At 40.4% G+C, this 26,804-nt stretch overlaps 1 long non-coding RNA gene across 1 annotated transcript in view; it reads right to left on the bottom strand.

Annotated features, from left to right (window-relative positions):
• Positions 1-202: 202 nt before the first annotated feature.
• The window catches only part of LOC142011057 (uncharacterized), a 146,331-nt gene continuing 119,729 nt past the window's right edge, over positions 203-26,804 (bottom strand). Inside the window, exon 5 of the long non-coding RNA XR_012644951.1 lies at positions 203-4,367. This is a non-coding gene — a long non-coding RNA (uncharacterized LOC142011057). The remainder of the gene's footprint in view (positions 4,368-26,804) is intronic.

The raw sequence follows: 26,804 nt of genomic DNA, 5'->3' as shown, positions 1-26,804 counted from the left end.
AGATTATTAACAGCCAACAGAAAAAACATGAATAGCAATATAATTGCTGTAATTTGTGTAGAACAATTTCAGTGTTTACAATAGAAATCCTCTGTGCTACGAAGCAGCTGCGCATGCCTTGAAGCAAAATAAAGAGAGCTTGTTTCACTTCCTATGCAAACCATAGATCTCCCTCAAACTCAGAGTGCAAATCATTCTAGAATTTGTTTTTTTGTGGCTAGATTCTTTTTTTTTGAAGGTCCCACCTATAGGGTTGTTTGAAGGGAATTCAGTCTCCAGGGCAGTTCTATTCTGGGGTTTTCTGATTCTTTTTCTAATAGGGATGATAGCCAGAGCTGGATTAAATTTTCTGGGAGCCTGCGGCTGTTAGAGCTTTGGGGACACCCTAGGTTCTGGAGTGGGGACAAAATGAGGGGTTCATAGTGCAGGAAGGGGCTGTGCATTGAGGCAGGAGGATGAGTGTGGGAGGGAGCGAGGTCTCCAATTGGGGGTGCAGACATTGGGGTATGACTAAGGATGAAGCATTCAGGTACATGAGGGGCTCTAGACTGGGTCCTGGGGGGGTTTGGAGTGCAGGAAGGGGCTCAGGGCAGGCAGTTGGGACGTGCAGGGTCTGTGTGGGAATAAAGGTGAGGGAGAGGTCTCAGGGATGGGAGGGTGAGTTGGGCTGTGGAGGCTTATCTAGGGTAGCTCCCATTTGGTGTGGGGGGGGGCAAATGGCAGGTTACACCCTAAACAATGGCAGCTGTAGGCGCCGAGCCTTCAAGCAAGGGAAGCACATGGATGTCGCTTTCTGGCACTCCCAGGTCCAGCCCTGTGGGGATGAGGTACAGCAGTGCATGTAGCCGTAGCCTTCCCCAGTCAAGGTTTGATTAATGCAGGAGCTGTAGTGGCTGCAGCACAGGGCCCCAGACTAAGGGGGCCCTGCAAAATATCTGCACTTTTGGGATTCTGAAGATCTTTTGTTTTGCAGGGGACCCTGCTTAGCCCAGAGCCACGGGCAGAAGCCCCTAAATCCTCTTTCTTAATCTGTCCCCAGTGGCAGGTTATCTACTCCATCCTGTAAGACCAATGTAGTTTTGTTCTCTACAATGTATTTCCTAATTCTTTGTCCAATCCTGTTTTTAATCTTTCAAGATGGCTTTCACCTTGGGAGATTATCCCATAGATTCCATTCAATTATAGATCACACTGCCAGCAAACATCCATTCTTACAGAGTCCAGACTTCCCTAAACTCGTCTCTAAACTGTTATGTTGAGAGCTGGAACAGCACACTAAGGAAATACGCACTCAGCTAACAACTGAACACATGAGATGTTGGCCTCATGTGTGTTAATCTCTTGTGCTGGTTTAGCTCTGTGCAGGTAGCAGAGATAACAGACCTTACTTAAATTGCCCAATAAATTTATAGACTATTTTTTTTAAATCCAAGGCATCAGGCCATGTTTCCTATTGACTAAGCACAGTAATAGCACTTGGCAGACATAATGAGGATTCTAGTACATGTATGTCCATGACAATGGATTCAGCTCAGTCAATGGTGGGACTTTTCACTGTTGCTAGTCTGGCCAAAAGCATTTCTTCTGCCAAACATCTTAATACACCAGTATAAACAAGTTATGTACTGCCCCTTCGTATTAGGGTGCGACCCCTGGTCTTGTATATGTTGGTTTGATTAAAATATTTTTATTCATTATTCTGCTATCCTGACGTCACCCTTTTATCTGTGGGGATTGTGCTGGTATCATGGTGTTTTGGTATCATTCTGCTGGAATGCAGCTTCCTGAGGTCTCTGTGCCCACCTCTTTTTAGAAATATGTATTTCTGCAGTATCAGCCTTGTGCTTGCGAAATTTATGGTGCTGGGCCTTCCCCTTGCTCACAACTTTGCTTCATATCAGCAAGGTTTTGACCACTTCAGCCCAGGCCTCAGGCCTCAGGCCTCATACCAGTCCCTTAATATGTGGGGCTATGCTTCAGGCCCTCTTCATGCTTAAATAATTTATCTTTTCTTAGTGCTTTCCTATTGCATTTTTCTACATTAAATTGCACTGGGTGATACAAAATTCAGTTCAGCTGCTAAAATTTGTATGAGATAATGGGCACAACGGACTTCTGTTTTAGATTCTTATTCTCTTCTTATTCTCCTAACCATTTCATCAGAAGGAGAGAGTTTTCATTCAACCTGAAGAATAGGCCCCAAACTCAATGCGTCTGCCCAGGCCCTGGGACATTTGGGAAAGCCCAGAGAGCTTCTGCATAACTGTTGGTCCAGCCCTCCTGTCAACACAGTCTGCACAGGAGCTGGGGTACCATTAGCTGCCCTTTCCAGCGCTGCACAGATGCAGCTGTACAAAGAAGCCTGCAAACATTAATGCTCTTTGAAGCCATACTAATTTTGGAGCAAACATCTGCTTTAGTATCCTCAGGGTCAGCAGCAGGGGAGAATACTATGGAAAGCCACTGCTCCTGAGCTTCAGTGACCTTGCTTCAGCTCCCCCACATAAATTTTAGCCAAGACCTTATTCTGTTGTGCTCCAGCTGAGGTTTCCATGTAGTCCTGCAGAGACAGTGGCAGGAGATGCTGGGCAGCCAGCATGCGTCTCCCACATTTCCCTTCCATGCATACTGATTTAATTCTGTCTGTGTAGGGCCTCCTTACCTTGGAAAAGTAGAGGGGAAAATCTGGCCCAGGAATACAGTTCTGCCTTTGGCTAACTGTAAATATATTAAACTAGAAAATCCTGATGAAATAAAATGCCTTAAAGGTCTGGAGGCAAAAGTCCACATACCACAGCCAACCCCAGTTCTACCTGGTTTTAAAGTATTTGGACTATCACCAAGCTTTTTTCCTGATTTTTTATGACGCCTTCATTCTGATAACTAAGTAAAAACAGGATTCTTTCAGATTCCTGGGCAGTTTGCCACCACTTTGGGCCATGGGGCCAATAAAAATCATTAGCAATACATAAATTTTATACAGTGGGCTTTCCTGAACATGTGCAAGTGCTCATAAGGTTAGAGTACCAAAATCCACATGTGTCTTAAGTGCACAGAATGCATTTAGCCTAAAGTTTAGAATACCTTCATATGGTTATATCAACATTTTTTGTCAAATTAGGACAAGTATGTGGTTCAAGTACTAAAATAATAACTATGATTAGAAAGACCTATTGCTAATATATTACAGTAGATAAAATAATCCATTTCAGAATGCACCTGACATTGTTGAAAATGTTAGGTGTACATTTTTAGACATTAAAATACTAATAATTATTGACATTGAAATAAACATATGCATGTGAATAAATGCCACTGCATTTTTATGGGAAATTTTGAGTGTTCATGAATAAAAAGGGTTACAACTTTCCATTTTTGATAAAGTTATTTTTATGCATACACTATTCCATAATTTCGTAGATTATGTTGTCAGAAGATTTCCATTCTTACTGAGTCTAAAGTTCCCTATATTCATCCCATTACACTATGGAAGACAGTTCAATTCCTTTTCCCAAGTAGTGTCACAGGCAGTCCATCAAGGATCATTGTGGCTAAAGGAACAGCCAAACACTGATGTACCATTCCAATTACAAGCTAATTCTGCTGACTATGTTTAGCAAGAATACTGACATCTTAACTGAGCAAAAATTGTAGCATAGCTTATTCAATGAATAAAGCTCTTCAGCCGCAAACCACATAGGTTTTTTTAAACAGATTTGTTCTCTACTGATAATTTTTCCATTACTGACATTTTTGGAGAACAAATCTCCACAAACAGCTCATCACAACTACTATTTTGAATATTAGGATTGGTCACGTAACTTGACTTGACATGGTCATGACTAGATTACTTAAATTTAATCAACAGTCACCTTGTCTTAAAAAAATCTTTGCCATCTTGGAATTGTCCTGGAGAATTTATTAATTAAATCAAAATATTTAATATTTTTGAGGAAAATCCTGTAAAATTCAATGGAAAACTTTATTTCTTCTACTGAATTCTAATAGAATGGCTCAAAAACAGAGCCAAATGTGATAAATCTTTAAAGGTTTTTTCTTTTCTTTTCTTTTCTTTTTAACAAACTTCTGCTGATTCTATCACAGTTAAATTTTACAGGTAGGGGATTTGATCCTCTCAGGAAGAACACAGGAAGCAGACATAGCAGAAAGAAAATAAGAGCAACTTAAATGTTGTGTTTCCTTTCCTCTTTGTCACTGGAGAGATTAGAATTAAAAATATCTGAATTTCTTCCTGACAGAAGAGTTGGTCATCTCTTCCTTGTGGTGTGGCAGTCCCTCCTAAGCGACAAACATTACTTGCATCTGCTCTCACAAATATGAATAATGGCTGAATGCACAAAATGATGCTGAGGAAAAAGAAAAGAAAAAAATCATCTTTATTATTATCCATATATCGGCATTAATATTTATTTTTTCTTATCACAGTCACATAGAATATTTGCACTTGATTGGATGTTGGTAAATCTTTTTTTTTTTTTGTTACATTGGGTACTCTCATCTTCCTTCATTCATTTGTTTATTTGCCTGAATTTCAAGGTTCTGAACAGGTAATTTTTGTAGCAGGAAACTACGGTATATTCACTGTCTCTCACAAAAGTCTGTTTCAGGTAACTGCTGGGTGCACAGATTAAATTCATGTCACAATTTTCTAGCACCTGTGCAGCTCTGCCAGTGAGGCAGTACGTCAAAAAGGCAGTCACATATGTGTATGATCAATACCAAATGTTCATTCTCATGTCTCTGTTTTAAATCTTCTGCTGAATCAATTGTGTTCATAATTATTTTTATCTTTGGGAAAATGGCTCCCTTTAAAGCATCATAATTTTGCTGGTCTGGACTATGTCACATTTGTATAATCCATTAGTGAATGTAGGCTAAAGTTCCCCCTTTGTGCCAGTCCACAGAGTAAACCAAGTTGGCACTGATCACTTGTACCTGGGCAAGGACTAATGTTTAGTGCAGTAATAAATTCTTTCTTATCTGTCACAGGGAGCTCTAACAATTTTACTCTGTTAGCAATATTTTAGTTTAGGAAAGTATTATTTGCAACTTTTAGAAACTCCAAGGAATCTTTGCTACTGGCAGCATGAGATCTCCACCATGTGTTTCCCCTTGCACAGCTTGAAGAAGGCAAATCTGAAATTTTATCCAAGTTCTGAAAAGTCTTTCTGTTAGACTGTCTGTTGTTCCTTAATGTATCACTCACAGACCTTTTCCCCTTAATACTGGATTTTAAATAGCACAGCATATGAGATTTATTTTTCAACTAAAGCGTTTTGTAGACTCTAGGACAAAGTTCTGAGATGAATTTACTTGCATTAAGGCAAACCTTCTACACCGCATAGAACAAGTTTCTGGGTGTGTGAATGAGAACAAGAGATAGAGGAAATAGCAAAGGAAATCAGTTTAAATTAAGCCTTCATTCCTTCTTACCTGTGTGAGCTCCATAATACTCAATACTAGTGATTGCTTTATTGTGTAGGAACAGAACAGCAGTGCATGAGTATAAATTCCATGGCATTTTACGGATGGAACACTTACTGTGAGGAGGGTACTATAGAAGACCAGCTTTTCTGTGGCCGTGTCTACACTGGCCCCAAACTTCGAAAGGGCCATGCAAATGGCCTTTTCAAAGTTTACTAATGAAGTGCTGAAATACATATTCAGCGCATCATTAGCATGCAGGCGTCTGCGGCACTTCGAAATTGACATGGCTTGCCACCGTGCGGCTCGTCCAGATGGGGCTCCTTTTCGAAAGGACCCCACCTACTTCGAAGTCCGCTTATTTCCATCTGCTCATAGGAATAAGGGGACTTCGAAGTAGCCGGGGTCCTTTCAAAAAGGAGGCCCATCTGGATGAGCTGCGCGGCAGTGAGCCGCATCAATTTTGAAGTGCTGCAGCCACCCACGTGCTAATGAGGCACTGAATATGTATTTCAGCACTTCATTAGTAAACTTCGAAATGGCCATTTGCATGACCATTTTGAAGTTTTTGGCTAGTGTAGACATAGCCTATGAGGGATAGATAAGGGTGGGGGGCAACCTTTCTTTGATGATCATTTTTGCTTAAAGAATATTTAATAGGAACAAGTTACAGCCCAAATTGTGTTTAAATACTTAGTAATTAATTTAGTTGAACAAGTAAACACACCACATGGCTTTTGCTATTTTCTCCTTCTATTGAACGTTGACATATGGAGCTACAGAATCATCCCCACACAAACAGAGTAAATTATACAGTCATGCTTTCTTGGGAAAATATAGTATTTCTCCTCTGATGAATAAAACACATGTTTTTCTTACAAGAAAAAAAGAACTATCATATTTTATATTTTAAAGAATGATTATACAAGTATGATTTAGAAAAATTTTAGATGAACAGGCTTTTTTTCTAGCATCAATGTTTGTTGATAAATGGCTTTGTATCTGTTATACGTTAATATTAATCATAAAATAAAAGTATAGCTTTTTTTCCAATCTTATGGAAGAGTCATGCATTTACGCAGAATATAAATTAACTGTAATATGCTTATAATGCATTTATTCTGAGCTTGTGCTACAGATGTATAAAAAATTTAACATTAAAACTACTAACGTTACAGATATTGTACTTATTCTCAAATCTGTCCATGTGGTTTATTTTCATCTGCTCAATTTACAGGTTTAATACCAATTTTATATATTAAGTTTCTTCTTCTCTCCCTTGCTAAGGTATTCAAGAAGACAAGCAAACAATTGTGTAATGCAACAAAATGTCTTATTGTTCATAGCTACATCTACACTAGAAGCATCTGTCTACAGAAGTTACTGTAGGAAGAGATGTCACAACAAAACTTCTGTTGACAGATTATATCTACACATAAAAGCAGTCTGATCTTCGACTGGCTCTGTTAACAAAAAGGGCCCCCGGAGCATCTACACAGATTTTTGGTTGACAGTTTCTGTCAATAAAATGCATTTTGTGTGGAGACACTCCACAAGTTTTGTTTACTAAACCACAGTTTTATCCAGTGTAGATGTAGCCCACGAGTAGTATTAAGAGTTCAGGCTTATTCATCTTATTTTTTACATATAGTTCCACTGAAGTGATTGGAACTAGTTGTTCGTATGAGGTAAATGGTATTGGCTATAAAATATATATTGGGGAAAATCCTCTAAAAAGAGAGCAGCATTGGTTTAAAATGGCAGAGCTATACAGTTTTTTATTACTTAATTGCATATGTATTAAAATGCCTACTTGAAAAAAAGATATGTACCTTCCCATGAAGAAAGAGCAGTTAGTCACCCAACTTTATTGAAATTGTTAGGAGCTGGACGTTAGATCTCATTCAAGCCTAAAAATACCTCTCTGATCTCTTTAAGGGCATGATTCTGCATCATTACATTCTCATTTGAGTCTTGAGTAAATCTCTCCCATTCGCTTTAGATGTATTTGTGACAGGGAACATTAATCATATATTATTGTTCTGAAGACTTAGTCTGTGTTCTTCTGGTCCTGTTTTAAAGGTTAATTAATCTGCATTATCTGTCTGAGATTTTTTTTTTAATTTCCAAAATATATTCCATCCTGACCTAGCAGGGCTGACAGCTGCTGTGGGTCTGAAGCAAGGTGGGAGGGGGACCGAGCTCCACAACCTCAGAAGGGGTGGGGCCAAGGACAGAAAGGGTGGAGCCCAGAAAAGTCTTGGCACCACACAGGTCAGAACATTACCCACCCTCCCCCACACCTTTACAGCTGTGTGGAGAGGCAGAGCAGCACTGCCGCAGCTCTTGAAAGAGATCCAAGCTCCAGCCACCACCACTGCCAAACTAGCAGTCAGTGTTAGTGGCTGGAACTCCAGGGCCCAGTGAAATGCTGGGCTGCTGTGCAACTGCCCCATTTGATCCTCCCAGGTCAGTGGGCATGGCCTAACACCACCCTACACAAAGGGCATATATAATGCATTTTTTCTCCTTCCCTTTGAGAGAATAATGAACTGCTATCTGTGTCGACAAAAGAAGATTAAATCCATATTTTTCCATGCATAATCATGGAGCATTTGGGAGCTTGAACCCTTGCTGGTACAACTCCCTTGTCCACAGTAGTTTTACATCAGCAAATATTTTGGCCCTATAAAAGAAAATTCTTCCATAATATGTGCATTTTGTTATATTAAACCAAATGTTTCTAATGAAAAGCTTTGACTGAATTAGCTGGGTTTTTTCTGCCCAGAGGACCTCAGTTGATCTTTAAACTCCCTTGAACGTGGCTCTTGCAATCTCAAAACAAATAGATCTGACATTTTGCAAATACATTGTTCTAATCCACTAGTTCCCTAACTAATATCAGTTGTTGAGGAGAGTTGATTAGCAGTTCAGCATAAAGCCTCTCTCTGTTTGCAGATCTGTCACTTTCAGCCCGCTCCAGTGTATCACAGAAGTGAAGTTAAAGTCAACAGCACTGCCAGGCTGATAGTAGGGAAACAGGCTCAGACCAATTTAACCTTCAAGCCAAAAAAAGAAAACGCTTTTCTAATGTAAGACTATTTTTTCCCATGATAAAGTGAAAAAAAATGCATTCAAAGTTTCCTTTAATTCCAGTGGCACAAAAAGGAAAAACTTGGGAAAAGTTTGACAATTCTGGCAGTAATGAAAAAAATGCTTACATCATATATAATGATATTATAACACAAAAGTTATAGCATCAGCTCTACTTAATGATGTAGCACAAGATCATAATTTAAAGCCTATCAAAACCACTCATGGGTTCTTCTTCATTATTTTAAGTCCTGGCCTGCATTTGTAGCCCAATTTTAATAAAGTATGATGTGTGTGCTATTTGATTTACCTCTACAGGTTCAAAAACTCTTTTAATTTAACTTGTGTGTGTGTATTTGTATATATATAAGCTATCACTTAAGAGTTAAATAAAAAGGGGTTTTGAACCTGTAGCAGTATATATGGGTATATATGCTGTTGCTTTCTGATAACAGGAAAATTTAAAGCCAGGTGCAGCAGTCAAGGACAAAAAAAAAAAAGAATCATGACATCATGGGCTGAAGAAAAGAATTGGAAACCGGGAAATATCCATAATTTATACTTCTGACATCACTGTAATGTGTTGCTTGACCTCACAGTAAGTGACAGCATGTAATGTTCTACATAAATTGTTGTCAATTGGTGTAATTCAGCATAAAATGCAATAAAGGGCATAAAATGCAGAAAATAAATGTTTGGTTTCCTATACGAATGTCTGGATTCAGAGATTCTTGAAGAAGTGGGAGATAGGCTGACTATACTAAAAAGTTTTCCTGGGTTTGTTGGAACTAGCTCTGTGAAGTGAAAGAATCACAAAAAACGTCAGGAGTGTATAACAAGATTGCAAGACTCTGCAGTGCAAGACTCAAGCATTTTGCTTTCTTTTATGTCCCCAACATACTTCATGTTCATAAGTTACATAAACCAAATCCAAATCATCATAATATATCACAAAACCAGTACACACATACTTCAATAACCTTTTATTTTTAAATTGTCTCAGAGAGATTAAACCTTTTATTATTCTTCATTTGTTTGGCTTTTCAGATGTACGTGAGAGGAAATGTGGCACCCAGAAAGGAGATCTCCAGTTTATCCTGGAGTCCTCACCATACACACTAGAAAGCAGTACTATTTTTTTCTGTTCGGTAATAGATGGATGAAAGGGCAATTTGCAGCAGACCCACATAAGTAAGTGTTTCCCTGTCAAGGAGGCCACTTATAGTAGCTGTCTCTTATTTCTATTCTCGTGAGAATGATCCTCATGTACAATTTGCAATTGAAAGGTGACCTCAAGTCAAACAGTATCATTTTTATTGCTGCTGTAATCTTGTTTCAAAAAAGCTTAATTATTGAGCTGTAGTACAGGGTACGTTTTTTTCCTACAGTTCTGCTAACAACCTTTACTTCTTAATATTTATTTAATAATAATCTAGGGCCATGGCTACACACCCCCTCCCTTTTGCAGGAGGTATGTAAATATGCGGGATCAAAATTGCAGCTGAGGAGGAGATTTAACTACCCCGTGCCTCATTTACACATTCCTATGAGATGCGGCCTTCTAAGTGGGGTCATTTAGAAAGTGAAAGTGCTGTGTAGATGCTGGCACTTTGAAAGGAAACCCTGACTTCGAAATTCCCTTATTTCCAATTCATCTTGCTTCATACCAAACCACATCTGTAAGATATCCCCCATATAGCATTTAGGATATAGTCCATGTTACCTATGAAACATATAAATGCATAATAATTCAAGGATAAATTCTGCTGAAAGAAAGAAAGAAAGAAAGAAAGCTCACACCACATTCCCTCTATCTTCTCAGAACAGTGCCTCAGTATGTACACACACATAGTGGCCCTGACACTAAAAGATGAGGTTGCAGATTCTAGCATACACTCACACACCTAGATATCTCCCCAGAAAGAATACCTCACCACGGCTGTGTCTAGACTAGCCCAGAACTTCGAAGGGGGCATGTTAATCAGGGCAACAGGAGATTAACAATGAAGTACTGCAGGTGCATATGCAGCACTTCTTTAAGCTAAATCTCCCCTACGGCAACTTCGAAGTGTGAAACTTCAAAGTGCCGGTTTGCGTGTAGCCATGGTCAGCTGAGGGTACTTCGAAGTGCCCTCATTACTTTGAAGTTCCTTTGCTCCTCAGAATTTTAAATGTACACTGTAAACATCATAGCATTTTACAGCTCACTTACATTTATTCACTGGATTCTGTCTCAACACACACTTCCATTAAAGCACTAGAATCTTCTCATATTCCTCCTTACTGCTGACAATATCCTTTGTGATATAAGACCTATGCCTAGTTACTGACGGGGCCTAAACCATTCTGCACAGGAATGAGGTGCACTGCTTTCTGAAGGTACACATTCACCTCTTCCCTTTCCACAGAAGAGGTGGAAAATATAGATCACCTCATGTCACAATCACAGCTCTGTCACATACCTTAGCATAATCCACAGATCTCACAAACATATGGCTTTCAAGCAGCATAAACCGCTGCCTCCAACATTCCATACAGCTAAGCCAGACAGCAACCACATTCATTTGGTTAGACTACCCTCATATTTCATCTCACTACTGACAATACCCTCTGAAATAAAACCCCTGGGGACAGCTAATACATAACATTTACAATTCTGCCTTGAATGATACTTAGTGGATCTTGATTACCACATAAAGCCCTTCATTTTGTTCACACATGTTGAAAGATGAAAAACTTGGGTCTCCTCACAGCATAATCATTGCATTGTCTCACACCACTCAACTGGCATATATCCTCATTGCACAAACACCCCTTTCCCAAGCAGTCTCAACTGCTGACTCCACCATTTACTGTCGGTACACCCAGTAGACTGAATGTACCTGGACTGTGTGTACAAAAATCCCATGGGACTCTGCCCACTTCAGAGGAAGAGAGGGTAGATGGTATGATGGGCAATCTCTTTCTCACCCCCACACCACCCTATTTTGTCCTGCAGCAGTGTTAGATAGAAAGTTGTGTGTGGGAGTGATTGGGTTGTGAAAAGAGGTGACAAGGTTTTACATGTCAGTGTCTTTGGCTACGTGTGTTAATCGGGCTTCTTGGACATTGCTGAAAGATGGCAGAGTTAAGGGTGCATGGGTAGCCTTAATTCTGTATTTTCCATTTTATTAAGAATCTTGAATTTTGCTCAACTCAATATTCTGCAAGAGGAAGACACCACCAGAAATCATTAATATGTGTTAACTTATCTTTTTGCCATTGCATTTCCTAAACACGAAATGACTTGCTGTTGGTAAGAGTGGTTATTAGAATGGTTGTACAAATTATGTCACTTAATTTGCATATGGAGCCACCCTGCCCCTTCATTTCAGTTCCCTCCACAACAGTCCAGTCCTACCTCACTCCCGTACCAGCATCTCCAACACTGCAAGCAGGGAAAGCATTTTCTTAAAGCCCTCTCTTCTTGGTATCTCAGCATTTGTATTGCCGTCACTTCCCCCCTCATCCAACCTGACACACGCAGTGTCTGGCATGAAGAGCAACTCTTTTGTATTTTCCTCCTATTTGCTTCACAGTAATTGGGATGAGGAGTTTATGGCAGAGTCAGTGAGAGAAATCACAGACAGGGTTTGTGTTCTGAAATACTCACAGTTGTATATTTGACAGAATGATCCCTGACACCTGTCAAACGGATGTACCCCCATATCTCAGGAACAGTGAGTTAAGCCAGCTTATAATGTTTCTGTGCCATTCTGTACACATTTTCTGGTCACCCATGAACTCTCCAGTCTCCAGACTCATGTTCTTCCAGTGATTATTATTAGCTTTCATATTGTTGCTGTAGAGCAGTTATTCAGGTACTTGCCAAATCAGAGAAAACTCACAGTTCCAGGAAACAAATTGCTGATGTGATCAAATCTGCTTTCATACATTGCACTAATGTGAAATATGGACCGGGTCATGTCTATCCTAATGAATTGCCACTGTGTCTATCAGTTCACAACCCCTTACGTTACTGGTGAGATGCTGGAGAATAGGCACAATATGAAACCAGTGCTAGCTACTTCTCTCCATTTAAATCAGCCTGAAGTCATCAGTTCTTATGCCATGGTGTACTCCACCATGGTCCACTCTTTCACAGACTTCTGCTGCATCAGAGTCCACATGTAGGCAACCCTGGCAGTGTGCATATTGCCTTTCTCACAAAGGTCAAGGCATTAACCATATCAAACCTTTGTGCTCTTTAGCTTTGGAACACCACATTAACCTATCTTTGAGATCAGGAAGCAGCACTTGCCACCCAACCACTTCCTCAGAAATTAGCAAAGTATTGATTTTTCTCAAAAGATTTGCCTGCAACCTGTTCTCATAATCTGCCCCGCCACAGCTGCAACCAACTTCCCTTTATCTGTCTCACCATTACCACTCCCACCTTTTGCACAAAGGCTGTGTCTATGCTACCTCCCTACTTCAAAGGGAGGATGGTAAGTAGCGTGTTGGGAGATTATTAATGAAGTGCTGCACTGCATATGCAGCAGTTCATTAAGCAAATTCCCCCCACACAGCAACTTCGAAGTGCTAAACTTTGAAGTACCGGCTCACGTGTAGCTGCAGCTCACCCGGGGTACTTCGAAGTGCCAGGGCAACTTTGAATTCCCTTTACTCCTCAAAATTTTGAGGAGTAAGGGGACTTCAAAGTTGCCCTGGCACTTCGAAGTACCGGCAGGTTAGCCGTGGCTAGAAGTGTGCCGGCACTTTGAAGTTGCCGTGGGAGAGAATTAGCTTAATGAAGTGCTGCATATGCAGCCCAGCACTTCATTAATAATCTCCCGACACCCTACTTACCATCCCCCCTTCGAAGTAGAGAGGTAGTGTAGACAAGCCCAAAGTGACTTGTATTCAGCTCCCTCCCACCCAGCACAAAAAAAAAAATGGCTACTGACTATTCTGATGTGTTCTTCATAAACCTCATAAAATAAAACTGCATATTATTTTGACTTATCTCAAGCAACATGTTTTTATTAATTCTTCATCGAACAGGTGCATGAAGGTTCAGACTACAAACGTCACTGAAGATGATGTCACTAGGCCATGGGCACATTCACTTGGACTACTCAAGAAGCATAAAATGATTGCACAGAAACCTTATTTTTCTTTATCTTTCTTTCTTTCTTTCATTATTTTTCTTTAGGTATACAAATGTATGTGAGTGACAAAGGAAACATGTTTTTAAATGCCCTTCTGATCTCAGGTCCCCCCAAAAAACTAGTAGGTATCATACACTAACTTGAATAAATATTTAGCACTTGATGCCATTTGGGCCAGCATCGTGGCAATAGTTTGATATCTAGCACTGAAGAAACAAGCAAAAATATAACAAAATCAAAATTCCTAGAACTTTGTTGAAAAAAATGTCAGGGGTGCAAAAGGGACAACTTTTGCCTTTGTAATCCCTGGCTAAAATAACCCCACTTTTAGGTTATTAACCCTATTCTGCACTCCCCTGAATGCACTCAGGTTTCAGAGTACATAGAAGTGCTATCCTTAAAGCAGGGAGGATAGAGGAATCGTGGAGTGTAAAGGCTCTTCTACACACACTTCTGCAGCACAGTCAGCTCTTAAAGGTGTGAAGTGGCCCATTCAGCTCAATGTCATGTTCTCAGTTGAACAAATACCTAGTGAGATGAGTACAACCTGAAACAATAGTTATGAGCCATGCAAACTGCTCCAGGCGTATATATCACTAGCTGTTCCTGTCCCCTCCTGAGTGCTGTTAGAACCCATGATATATATGGTATGTGCCCATTATCACTCCTGAACTTAAAGGGTCAGGATTTGCCTGAATGCTGTCTCACATGGGGAGCAAAGATAGAGGCCTCAGGACCTCCCTAACGGGCCTACTCTCCTGCAGCCCTATGCACATGAGAGAGGCAGGGAAGCATGAAGTGATGCAGTGTGTGGGGAAACACTTAGACTCAAGTGTCCCCACAGAAGCTGCCCAGGTGGTGAGTGGAAGAGGTGAGCCCAGAGCAGAAACAGAATGGCCAGGGCCAGAGACTTTTCCAGTCATGCTGGCATGTTGCCTGCTGCAGCTTAGCCGGCTGGTTCCAATGCCCCTCCTGCTGTGGACAGCAGCCAAGCAAGCTGGAGACCCCATTCTCCTGGCATGCTCAGCTTTTCTCTGTGAAAGCCAAACCCAGGCAGGGAGCAGGCTGTATCTGCCAACCACCCTCAGACAGACTCTCCTTCAGGGTGCTGGCTATGTTGCACAGATTAATGGCTGAGAGAGGCTGTGTCTCACTCCCCACTCTGGCCTGGTTACCAGAGAGAACAGCTGAACACGCCTCGAGGGAGACAAGGGAGTGAGTGGACAGAGCACCTTCTCCGACCGGAGGTAGTGGTGCATGGAGGAGGGCAGAGAGAACGCAAATTCCCCATGCTGGGGGAGGGTCTGGAAGAAGACATAAGGAGAGGTCATGTTTCTTACCCTTCAGGATGTGCCCTCACCAGGCATCTGGATACAATCCTCCCAGTTCATAGGACACATAGGGATAGTGAGAGGGGCTCAGACATTGCCAGAGGACCCCCACCCATATCTCAGTCAATAAAATGGGGTAAAGAGAGAGGCTCACTTGGGTACACATAGGGAGGAGACAATATGGTGCTCAGAGATGCTCCTGCTGCTATTCTTCTCCAATCCCACTTCTCACCCTCATTTTCCATCCCTAGTGGCCCACTCATTTCCTTCCCTAACCCCTACTCCTCCCTTTCCTGAACCCCAAACTCTGGCCCAATACTCATTTATCCCACTTACCACAACCTGCTCTCCCTAACCACAAAGCTCACTCTGCCTGTTTCTCCACTTCCTTGCTCCCTAGTACTTTCCCCTTCGAGGAAGCAGTCGTGTATCTATTTGTATCATTTGTATCCCCCAAAATAAAATTGCCACACATGATTCATAAATTATATCAACCTCCAGCTGCTAAGTCTAAAACTCCTTCTGTCTCATATGAGGTGTTCTGAACAACTAATCTTTAAAGACTGTAAAGGAAGAGTGAGTTCACAGCCACTAACTGGCCTGCAATTCATCTTGTCATTAGTACCTCTCAGTTTAACAGTACAAGATATCAGAAGAAAATCATTTTGGGGCAGTTGAGATTTGTAATTCAAGAACCTCTTGGTTCAGTGATCCTGAATTTGGATCACTAATGCTACCCCACACTTCTATTAAGCACACGAAATTACAAAGCAATCTGACTAACCTGTCAGAATTCAGAGCATTTACAGAATTCAAACATTAGAGCGTATACAATTGCAGGAATGAAAACCTTCTTGCTGTCCTTCTGCATTGGCACATGCACACTGTAAACAGTGCACATTGCCTTACATGCAATTCATCATTTGGGTCCTCCAAAAAGTTTGAGGGCTGCACAACCTTGGGAAAGCTCAAGAGATTGTGGTCATTTTGATTCACATCCCATCAGTAGTTTGATCTTTAGCTCGGAACAAAAACCACAAAGAAACATAAACAACAAACAAACAAAAAAAAACATTTTTTTTAAAAACTGCTATGATTTCAGGACTTGCATCACCAATACTTATAGCTCAAATGACTACAAATTTGGGTCACTCACCTCACCTTGCACATTATGAAGCATACCAAAGTGTAAAAGAACCAGACTAAGCATGTTAAGTTTAAATGATTTTGGAAGGTTGACTTTTAAACGGCAGTTGTGATGGAACAGTAATTAGAGTGTCAATGCTATACCAATAATAATGTATGCTTTTGGAGTCACTCAAAACTGTTGTCTTGCGCACCTATTAGTTTGGATAGAAGAATTAGGGGTAACTGGATGTTTGTAATTTCATACAGTTTTTTCCTTCTTAAAAAATTCCCTTTTTTAATATACTCTAGATTTTAATAGATGCTTGCATGTTGTCCAGAGTGCACAGTATTAAGAATGTTTTGCCATCTGCTCCAGGGAATAGCTCCATGACTGTTTGATGCAACTTATTCCTCACCCCTTGGCAGTCTCTTTCTTTGAAATATCCAGAGATTGTGGTTAAACATTGGCATTTTCTTCGTCTGTGCAGAAGAGGCATGAAGAAGATGCAGAAATATAGCAATGCAGTAGCTGGTCTGTTAGTGACATGACATTTTAGGAATCATTAACAAGGAATAGAGAACAAGACAGAGAATATCTTATTGCCTCTATATAAATCCATGATATGCCCACATCTTTAATACTGCACACAGATATGATTGTCTCATCTCAAAAAAGATATCTTGGCATTGAAAAAGGTTCAGAAAAGGGCAACAAAATTATTAGGTGTTTGGAACAGGTTCCATATAAAGAGAAATGAAAAAGCCTGGGACTTTTCAGCTTAGGAAAAAAAAGACTAAGAGGGGATATGATAGAGGTCTGTAAAATCATGACAGGCTTGGAAACAGTGAATAAAGAAGAATTATTTATTCCTTCCCTTAGCTCAAGAACCAGGGGTCACCAAATGAAATAATGGGTAGCAGGTTTTAAACTAACAAAAGGAAGAAGTTCTTCACATAGCACATGATAGGCCTGGGGAACTCCTTGCCAAAGGATGTTGTGAAGGCCAGGACTTTAAAAATATTCAGAAAAGAACTAGATAAATTGATGGAGGTTAGGTCCATCAATGGCTATTAGCCAGGACAGGTAGGAATGGTATCCCTAGCCCATGTTTGTCAGAGGCTGGAAGTGGAGCGATCACTTTATGATTACTTGTTCTGTTCACTCCTTCTGTGGTATCTGACATTGGCACTGTTGGAAGACAGGCTACTGGGATAGATGGACCTTTGGTTTGACCCCATATGGTTGTCCTTATGTTCTATTCTTATGTGCTTATGAGAGTTATGGCTGGTTTGAGAATGGGAAAATGTTGTGAAGATCCCTAATTTTTTTAACAAAAAAAATTTTTAAGAGAAATCCTGTGTGCCACATAGTTTACTAATAACTTTTAAAAAGACCATTTAGAAGGGAAAGTAATGGCATTACCTTCAGATATCTAAGCATATATAAGAGGAGGTCGAAGAAAAAAATCTTCTGGCACTTACTGTTGAGAAAAGGTACAACAATTTGGAACTTCCAGACATATTGTGGCAGAGCAATTCTGCACTATTTATTTGTCTATTTATTTAGGCATTTTCACATCATATAGTACCAAAGAAAGAGCAAGAGATGTTTGCATATTGGTTCAACAAGATAAATAACTGGCTTGAAATATGGCACTTGTCTTAGCTATAAGGAGCAGATCTCAAAAGGTACTCCTACTAGAGAACTCTCTGACCCTAAACATAGTGATTTCCATTTCAATAGCAGACATTTCAGTTATCAGACATTGGTACAGGCTCTCTGGAATGCTGCAGTTGCATGTATATACTTACAACAAAATGTTAATGACTATTCAAAACTAAGGAAACATAGGAAGAAGGAGAAATGTGTCCTCCAGACCCACACATTGAAATGGAAAATGCTGTCACCTATACCTATGGAAATGTTGCCCTTCCCCGGCTTCTGAAGAGATCTCTGCAATGTTTTGGGACTCTATATGGAGGGAAGAGGTGGCAAAGATTGGGGAGGGCCAATGCAAAGTAGCACAACATTTCACCCTGCTCGTGGCAAATATCCCCCTAGGAAAGGTATTATGAGACTAGGGTCCGAGCTGCTCAAAACATGGAGCTGTAGACATGTAACTGCCCACAGGCAGACTTGATACTGGGACCTCTAGAGCTTACTTTATAAGCATCTAACCTACGAGCTAAAAGCCAGGTGTTTCCCAGCTAAGGCTGGAGAGGAGACTTGTTCTTTTGCAGTGGTCTAGGTGACAGTGACTCACACCTAGGTGTGTGGGTCACAGAGGCACATGCCCCACGATGATAGGCGTAGACTACCTTCCTTATCCTGAGATGCACATAGATCCTGGGCATTTACAAGATTTGGAGCATGAGAGGCTGGAATAAGGTGGACTAATGTTTTACTCAAGACAGTGAAGAAATAGTTCTACAGAACTTAAGGAATGTTAAATTCTAAACTTTGTATAGATTTAATATGTTTTTGACCCCCACCTAGAAAATTAAACAGGGAATTAACTCCCCTATCAAATTCTATATGAAGGTTGAAAAAACCCAGTAAGAATAAAATTATTCTTTACCTAGAACTGGGGGCATTTATAACAACTTTCATAGGTTCCTGATGGTGCATCCATACTTAGAAAACTCCTGTGCTAACTGGAAGGCAGAAATCTGGGATAGTGTGTGACCTGATGTGCCTTGCCCCTATATTGTCCCATATATCTGTTCCTATATTTTTTCTCTCTTGAGTTGCTACCCTCTTTGCCCCGTCCTGCTTATGGCCCTGCATACACACCCTATTACCATCACATGGAGACTGATCTTTCAAGAACATAGAATTCACCTTTTTTCCTCAGGTAGTTAAATTTTCTCAGTTGAAGTGACACAGATTCATACAGTTAAGAAAGGAATTTATACACAAGGCAATTATTGCCTTTATAGCAAGGTAAATGAAGGGGATAAACATTGACGATGATGCTAAAAGATAGCTAGATTGGCAATATGGTATATTGGTTTTAGCTGAGATTGATGAACATTCACTGATCGTACTGCACAGCAGATAGAACAGCCTCCTCAAGCATGGGTTTGGAAAGTAGAGTAAAGGATAAATAGAGAGGACAAAATCCTACAGAGAAACCAAGTTTTTATCTCCATTGATTTTAGCGGGGCCAGATTTTCACTCAATAAATATATCTGTAATTTTTTTTTTTTGTTAATAACATGAAGAACATATCTAAAGTACTCTGCTATTTTTCTCTGGGAGACAAGATAATGAAACTCATATGTGCTGGATCTACTGAGTTGAGTTCTTTCTTCCCTGTGCTTTGGACATTCTCAAAATTAAAACGTTTGGGAAAATGTGACAGCATTGTTAAAAATAATCACAAAACAAACAGTTTGTTGAAGTTTTTAGGTTATTGCTCTTCTAATTCCCTCTTCACCCTTCTATTCCATGTTTCCCTTTTTACCTTTTACCTGTTGTAGTTTATGTTCCTTCACCTGGTGATTTTTTAGTGGATACTTGTTAGTCCTGAAAAATCTTTGGTACTTCTTCATTTGAGCATGGTGGCTTATTATTTTTTTGGTTCAGAGAAATTACATCCATTTTGTGATTTGATTATTTTGTGATGGTGATATGGAAGAGTGTGGGGGCAGGAGTGCTTTCCTGACAATGGTCACTTCCAAAAAATCCAAAATACTGACTTTAGCACTTAACATGTGGCTTAAGAGGGATGTAAGCCATGTACCAGCTCTCTCACTATCATGAACCATGAGTTTCCTATAACGTTACTGGATTCTGATATGAGCATGCCAAATATTGTTGCAACCACTGTTATATGTTTGCACCAAATCTTGGTCAATGTAGGCCAAATGAGATGTCTACTGAAGGCTGATGATTCACTGATTCTGTTCACACTTCTCATATAACTGTTTCATTTTTTATATTTAAAGGTAAGAGTATTGGATATGCACTTGTATTTCAAATGTTTGCTTGGAGGGGATCTCAACCCATTGTGGAATAATTGCTAGTTTGTTGAATCAGAGTACTCAACTGACAATAGACATTAAGTGGTGCAAGTCCCCATCTTCGGAATGGTGTTGTTGCTATGAATACTCAGACTAGCATATAAGCCATGGCTGTTGCTTACAAAAGACTGAGTCATGTGTGGACAGGTAATATGCTCATGTGACAAACTCCATCATGGGGCATACTTTTACACAAAGAGAATAATGGAATTCCCTCCATATGGGCAAGAGTATAAAGAGGTCCATGGGGGATCCTCCATCTTGGTCTTCATTCCAGTTCATCCTTCTGAAGCATCTTTCCTATTAAACTGAGCCCAAAAGGACTGATGAGCCATCCTAACAAAGGACATATTCCAGAGACTTTTAGTCCATCTCTGCTACAAGCCTGCACCAAAAACTTTGCACTTGTGTATGCAATTTGATTCCTTTAACAATTTTACTCTCAGCCTGTTCTTTCTTTCTTGATTATTAATACAGCTTTAGATTTTAGATTCCAAAGGATTAACACAGCATGCTGTAAGGTGAAAATTCCAAATTCCTAATGTGTATTATGGTTTCTGTTAAGACTCCCCTGCCACTCTTATGTCCAAATTTCATAGTCTGGCATAAGACCTAACTATGACATAACAGCTACGTCTACACATGAATGCTACATCGAAATAAGCTATTTCGATGAATAACGTCTACATGTCCCACGGTGACCATAGAGCCCCGCAGGGGCTGGAGAGAGCGTCTCTCAACCCCTCAACTGATGGCTGCCATGGCGGACCCCGCTATTTCGATGTTGTGGGACGCAGATCGGCTACACGTGCCCTAGTTTGACGTTCAACGTCGAATAGGGCGCTATTCCCATTTCCTCATGAGGATAGCGACTTCAACGTCTCGCTGCCTTATGTCGATTTCAATTTCGAAATAGCGCTCGCCACGTGTAGACGTGGCGGGCACTATTTCGAAGTTGGCGCAGCTACTTTGAAGTAGACAGCACGTGTAGACGCGGCTAACATGTCACACGGTTCACAAATACAGCTAGTGTGAGAAGGAACGTACATACCTTTCTCATAGTCTGGCGAGAGAGATAATAACCACAGCAACTGTGCTCCAAGGCCAAGTCCAGAGGCTTCGAGACAAGCCTGAGCTGCCAGAGATGAGATACACTCCTGCCTTTCCACAAAACATTTCCCTAATTCACTAACCCAGGGCCCCAGATACAAGATTAATGTGTTATAAACAAGTAATGTTTGTTATGTACTTTCACTGTTTTATTTTAACTCCTTCAGATACAAACCTGTGGTGCATGTGCAATTAAACAAAGGCATCATTACTCCCATGGATACCTAAGTGGGATTAGAATCAATGTATATGTTGTTTAAACAGCTGAGTAAAGAAAAACCACCTATGTATTGTATAAAATGTTTCATGTAAATTATGGGTGGTGTCATTGTGCAACCTTTTAGATTATTGGCTTACTGTGCTCATCATGTCTTGCTGCCAGCATCTGTCCAGGGGCTTGGGACTTCTCATCCCATAGCCTATTACTTCCCATTAATGGCCCATATGATCACTCGTAACCTATTACTTGAAAGTGTTTCACTGAGCCTAGCCTGGCGGGTGAGCTGACACTCCGCCAACTGTACATAATAAACAAATCTGCTTGATTCTACATGGTGTCCAGACTTCATTCCTACACGTGATCTATTGGGTAAGAGCTGAGGTATAACTTCACCTGGGAATGTGGTTGGTCATTTTGGATCAAAAGAACCTGTTCAGATTTGGTGAGACTGGTTTTCAGAAAATCTCATCTGTATAAGGAAGATATTGTTTGAGGCACAGGGGAAACTGGAGCATGTAAGATTGCTTGTGTGACTTCTTGCTAGCCAGTGTGACTGGTCTGTGTGCCTCATGGCAGAGGACCCCAGACTTGGGCTGTAAGTAGCCCTATTTCTAAACAATGTGCCCTGATCTGACTTTGCACAATGGCCCCAGAATCCTATAATATTACATTTCCTGTTTTGTAAATAATAATAATAATAATAATAATAATAATAATAATAATAATTTATATTATCAAATATATAGTATTTTATTATTATAAAATATAATAATAATTATCTTACTACTGAATGGACAAATTCATTAATGTGTGTAAGTCATTTTAGGACACTGTAATGGAGAATACTACTTAATTCTGTTCCATATGCTCTCACACCAACCTCATCACTGTAGTATTTGAATACCTTTCCGTAGTGCATTAAGTGATGTAATTAATATTTAACATGTGGTTTGATTATTTTACCTCCCAAAGGTTATAATAAGATATGCAAAGTATTATTAGGACATGGTATGCCTCCTTCGCTGTTTCTAAAATATAGTAGAATTCGAACACACATTTTGTAGTGTAAGTAGTCAAGGATTTATAATTCAGTTTAATGTTTTCAATGAACATGTGAGTTAGAAGCCTGCATGTTTTCAGAGCTGCCTCTTCACTACTTTTAACACTGACCCCCATCCTTCCCCTCACAACTAGGGAAATATTTATTTTTCTTTTCCACAGAGTACAAAAGTGTGATGACTTTGCTTATATGAGCACAGTAGCACATGTAGGGCAGTGATCAGTGCACCTGCAGGAAGCTTGGATGCTAGCATACATGAAGGAATTGAGCAGCTGTGCTCCCAGTAGCACATAGGGTGTGCACCAAGCCAAAGACAGAGACAGACAAAATGGGTGTGTCTACAGCAGCAAGTACATTCAAAATCCAGATCAGAAGTCTTAGTTCTTTAGAAAGAACCCGTAGGGCGTCTTCATTGACACAGGGCTCTTTCAAAATTAACTTCAAAAGAACTCCCCCTTTCTTTTGAAGTTGATCCTCCATCCTGGGATGGGAAAAGAGCCCTCCTTCGAAAGATTATTTTGAAAGAGAGCAAGTGTAGACACTCTAGCTACATCTACACTAGCCAAAAACTTCGAAATGGCCATTTGCATGGCCATTTCGAAGTCTACTAATGAAGTGCTGAAATACATATTCAGCACCTCATAAGCATGCAGGCGGTCACGGCACTTCGAAATTGACGTGGCTCGCCGCTGTGCAGCTCGTCCAGACAGGGCTCCTTTTCCAAAGGACCCTGGCTACTTTGAAGTCCCCTTATTCCCATCTGCTCATAGGAATAAGGGGACTTTGCAGTAGGCGGGGTCCTTTAGAAGAGAAGCCCCGCCTGGACAAGCCATGCCACGGCGAGCCGTGTCAATTTTGAAGTGCTGTGGCCACCCGCATGCTAATGAGGTGCTGAATATGTATTTCAGCACTTCATTAGTAAACTTTGAAATGGCCATTTGCATGGCCATTTTGAAGTTTTTGGCTAGTGTAGATGTAGCTAGAGTGTCTACCCTTGCTCTCTTTTAAAATAATCTTTTGAAGGAGGGCTCTTTTCCCATCCCAGGATGGAGGATCAACTTCGAAAGAAAGGGGGAGTTCTTTTGAAGTTAATTTTGAGAGAGACCTATGTCAATGATGGCCATTTCGAAGTTTTGGCTAGTGTAGACACGGCCTCTGTGGCCCCCTCTTTCAAAAGAGCGGGTCTTCTATGGCTGTGATCAGCTGGCATGTGGCAGCATCGCTCACAGCACAAGCAGAGCTCTATGGATCCAGCATCTGGCCATATTTCAGGACGCAGGCTCCCAGAAGCCCTCAGGCAGGAAGCTGAGAGCGTGTAGGCAGCAAGGAGCCCATGCTGCTACTCAGCCATCTAGCAAGGGCAATGCTCCAGCCCGCCTCTCACTGTGCTCAGCACCATGGACAGCACCACTGATGCCCGCCCACCCCAGGGGCCATCCAGGGATCGGGGTGAGTCCTCCCAGGAGGGGAGCCATCCCCCCAAGTGCCGGGCCACCTCCTGGACTGAAGCCAAGCTGCAGGACCTCCTTGCCCTCTGGGTGGATGAGGAAGTCCTACACCAGATGGGGATCCGGTGCAGGAATATGGCAGCATTTGAGCACCTCGCTAAGAGCCTCACTAGCCGGGGTCACCCCACCCAGACCCCGGACCAGCTGAGGTCCAAGGTCAAGGAGCTCCGGCAGGGATACTGCTGGGCTTTGGACATGGCCAGGCTGTCAAGGGCAGCACCCACTAGCTGCCCCTACTTGGGCCCAAGGAGGCGGGACCCGTGGCTGTGTTCCTCAACATGGCAGACCCACCAATGGAGCCAGAGCTGGAGAGGACAGGGACTGAGGGGGAGGACCGCCTCAGAATTGTGCTGGAGGCCTTTCAAAAGAACAGACCGGACCTTAGGTCCCCGCTGGTGTGTGTGGACGCTTTGTTTCAAAAGACCATCTTTCAATGTTCTCTTTCAAAATACATTCTTTCAAAACAGAACTGTAGTGTAGATGCAGCCAATATGTAAACAGAGATATGTTCATTCTGATTGGAATGCAGGGTTAGAAAGGAATGTTTCATCCACCTGTCCTCAGAGTTCGTTTTGCTGACACCAGGGCTGTGAACCATAAATAAGCACTGCTCCTGTGTCTGAGCTGTTTGTTGGAGGCAACACACTTGGCATAGTGAGCAAATACATGGGGCAGAATATGGCTTGATAGGCAATGGCTGTGTCTTTTCCACCAGTGAGCTAAGAAAGCCCTGTTTACGCCTTACACATGTGAAACATGCTGCTGAAGCATTGTTTTGGAGAGGACCACCTACATCTGCAGAATTAGATCTAGCTTTTAATAATAGTTTTATCCTTCTTGTCATTGTTATAGGGCACATTGGAAAATGATAAAACAATGTTTTAATACAGCAACAAAATGGATTCACCTTATCCCCATGCAGAGAACTGAAACTTTGGGCTGTGTGTGATAACACCCACTGTGCTGGGTAACTGGCCAGCTGTTGAGAAATTCCAACACTCAATGTAATGTAGGTTGTTAACATATTTATCAGATACTTGAGATGAAAAAGTAGTACTTCACAGGGACTTTTTTCCTTCTGCCATCTGGTCCTGAGGTGCCTATTACATCTATTATCGAATCATTAAAGTCAATGAGGTGAATAACACGATTAAACTTGTTTACTTGTCATGTAACAGTCGGTTAACAGTGAAATGTAACTTCTACTTTCCCTTCTACAGTGTAATAAAAATACATCTCTGCTCCACTAAGTGATACCTAAAATTAATGCCAGATAAATATCTTTTAATTTATAGTGTAATTTAAAAGCACATTAATCCTTTTAGCTCTGTTTTACATACTAATATTGTATCACAGTCAGTATAATGATTATTTCTTATAATTAAAACAATAAAACATAAGTAAGTGTCCATGAGAACAGCAGTGTATAGTCATCCTGCAACTCTACTAATCATTTAATTCACAGTTATGGAGACCTTGCACAAAATAGGGTTTGATCATGCAGAATTGTACCAAAGGCAGAAAGATGTTAATCTGTTTTATATATAAAAGCCCTATTTGCGTAAACAGAGTTGGAAGTATATTATTAGATACCCTCAGAAATGTACAAATAAGCAGTTACCGTGTTTCTCTAAAAAGGATTATACTTTTTCTCTTTTGAACTCCTTGTATTAAACTGAAATGTAAATGATATGGATTGTGCTTTGATCTGCTTGAATTACACATTAGTGTTTAAAAAATCTAGCTGTGTAAATGTACAATTTAGTATAGCTGTTTTAGCAGCTCTTATTGACATTAACCTAGCAATTAGGAAGTAAAGATGCCATTATGTATTTCTTCTAAGACCTTCCTTTGGGATTTGCAAACTCAGTAACAGCACATATTTTAGGGCCTGGTGCAACACCCAAAGAAAAGAAGATAATTTAGTTCAGTGATTATTATGATTTTATGTTTGTTTCTTTTTCATTGAGTAAGACATATTTTAAGCAAGGAGTCAGAAAGAGGTTTGTGACAAGATCCTTTTATTTTCTTTCTTTTCTTTATAAACAGGCCACTGACCTGAGCTCAATTGCAAACATATAATATATTGACATTCATGTTATGTTCATACTAATATCAAACTTGTAACCTCAATTATATTCTTTCTATAACCTGTTTCAGATCTCAACCTAGGGACTAGAGTATGGATTTTTTTTTATTGTGGCTCCTGTTTGGTTAATTTTGTTACAATTTTATTTTGTTTTGTTTCTATGTTACTATATTGAACAAAATGGTGATTCAGTTACATAGGTAACAACACGATAAGAATTCAGATCAAGTCCATTTATTAGATTAAGAAAAAGTATATTACATTATTAGCACCCTAACTTAGTTGTCTGCAGTGTGTTTCTTCCACTTTTTTGGTAAGCTGTAAAAATTAAACCCATGGTTATAAATGAAATTTTGACTAAATAGGGAACTCTTAAAATATTAGAATCAGTTTGGAAGTTCGAAGGAGCTATAATTGAAATTATCTAACGAATTCATTGAAATGTTGATAGGGGGTCAACTTTTTTTTTTTTTTCCCTTAGGAAATCTGCTACTGTTTTAAAAGGTTGAGAAAGCAATGCTGCACATTCAAAAGTTTACAAACAAGTGAATGGCAGTCATCTTTGTCAGCTTTAAGTTGTGGAGGGAAGATAGAAAAGGACAAAGCAGGAAGATGTGGAAAGTGCTACACATAAGTTAAACACA

Source organism: Carettochelys insculpta, chromosome 1, assembly GCF_033958435.1.
Source record: "Carettochelys insculpta isolate YL-2023 chromosome 1, ASM3395843v1, whole genome shotgun sequence".
Lineage (NCBI taxonomy): Eukaryota > Metazoa > Chordata > Testudines > Carettochelyidae > Carettochelys > Carettochelys insculpta.
The sequence above is the reverse complement of the archived record's forward strand: the minus strand, read 5'-3'. Positions and strand labels throughout refer to the sequence as shown.